Below are 2,042 nucleotides of genomic sequence, written 5' to 3' on the forward strand. Positions count from 1 at the left end.
TTTGTCCAAGGCAATCGATAACTAGACCGGTAATCATTGTTGCAATTCTATTTGAGGGAGAGGCATAAGCTAACATACTTTCTCTACTTGGATCATATGCACTTATGATTGAAACTCTAGCAAGCATCTGCAACTACTAAAGATTCATTAAGGTAAAACCCAACCATAGCATTAAAGTATCAAGTCCCCTTTTATCCCATACGCAAACAACCTACTTACTCGGGTTTGTGTTTCAGTCACTCACGCAACCCACCATAAGCAAGTCATAAACATATTGCCAACCCTATAGCGGGAATCCCTCACGCTTGCGCCACACGGAGGGCACAATAGGACAGCACCAATAATAAAACATGCAACTCAAACCAATCACGATCATCAATTAACCCATAGGACAAAACGGATCTACTCAAACATCATAAGATAGCCATACATAATTGGGGAATAATATATAGCATTGAGCACCATGTTTAAGTAGAGATTACAGCGGGTAAGAGATAGGTTACACCGCTGCATAGAGGGAGGAAGAGTTGGTGGAGATGTTGGTGATGATGGCGGCAGTGTTGGTGAAGATCGCGGTGATGATGATGGCCCCCGGCGGCATTCCGGCGCCACCGGAAGCAAGGGGGAGAGAGCCCCCCTTCTTCTTCTTCTTCCTTGACCTTCTCCCTAAATGGGAGAAGGGTTTCCCCTCTGGTCCTTGGCTCCCATGGCATGGGAGGAGCGAGAGCCCCTCCGAGATTGGATCTATCTCTCTGTTTCTGCGTTCCCAGATTCTACCCCTTCATTGTTTCTTAAATATCCTGAGATCCGTAACTCCGATTGGGGTGAATCTTTCGCCTAGATCTTTCTCATAAAATTAACTTTCTTGCGCCAAAAGAAGAGCGTCAACCGCCTTACGGGTGGCACACGAGAGCCCAAGCTGCACCCAGGGGGAGGGGGCGCCCCCCTGTCTCGCGGCCACCCCGGACACTGTTTCGCGTTGATTTTACTTCCCAAAAATCATAAATATTCCAAAAAAAAATCTCCGCCCGTTTTTATCCCGTTTGGACTCCGTTTGATATTGGGTTTCTGCGAAACAAAAACATGCAACAGACAGGAACTGGCACTGGGCACTGGATCAATATGTTAGTCCCAAAAAATAGTATAAAAAGTTGCCAAAAGTATATAAAAGTTGAATAATATTGGCATGGAACAATCAAAAATTATAGATACGACGGAGACGTATCAATGCTAAACGTTTTGAGCGCTCGACATTGAAGCAGTCTAGGTCGTTGGATGACAAGGAATACATGTGGCTTGATGATGTTTTATATTTAATATGATACGGCTCTAGCAGAACATTCAATTGATCAAACCATAAATTTCGTTCAGTCTGACTCCGACTTTAAATTATACGATGATCGATATAAAATAAATGGAAATGATAAACGTTCGGATTTTAAGCATGGCAATCCGAACGTTTTTCATGGCAAATTTAGATTACGCGGCGGCGGCGGGGGCGTCTCGCGGTGGGAAGCGGCTCCTCTGCCGTGCTTTATGTGTCATCGGGCCACTGACCGACGGCGACGGCGGCGTCTTGCGCCGTTGTTGGCGTACTCCTAGACGTTGGCCTAGCTTCAAGGAAGGCGAAAATGTTCTGGACTTTGGAGCGAGTCAACTGGCGGGAGGAGGCGAATGGCATTGGTGCAAGGAAGCGGTCGACAGTGGCCATCCATGCCGCTGAGGGGGGCACTGGCACCCGCGCGGGGACAGGCGCTGTCAACGGTGCAGCGGAGACATTCGTGTGCATGGGCACCGGCACGGGCCCGCACGTCAGTGCACGCGCAGGCGCATGCACTGGCAGGTGCATGGGCATGCGCGTTAGTGCACGCGCAGGCGCATGCGCTGGCAGGTGCACGGGCGCGTGAAAGTCGGCGGGGACCTCGTGGAACCCCGTGGGATCAAGCTCGGCGACAATGTGCGGCTCCCAGCCCATCAATGCCACGGGGATGGGCGCTGGCGCAGTCAAGGCGATGGGAGACAAAACGGGAGCGGGGACAGGC

The sequence above is a fragment of the Triticum dicoccoides genome, chromosome 1B, assembly GCF_002162155.2.
Source record: "Triticum dicoccoides isolate Atlit2015 ecotype Zavitan chromosome 1B, WEW_v2.0, whole genome shotgun sequence".
In the NCBI taxonomy this organism is placed as follows: Eukaryota; Viridiplantae; Streptophyta; class Magnoliopsida; order Poales; family Poaceae; genus Triticum; species Triticum dicoccoides.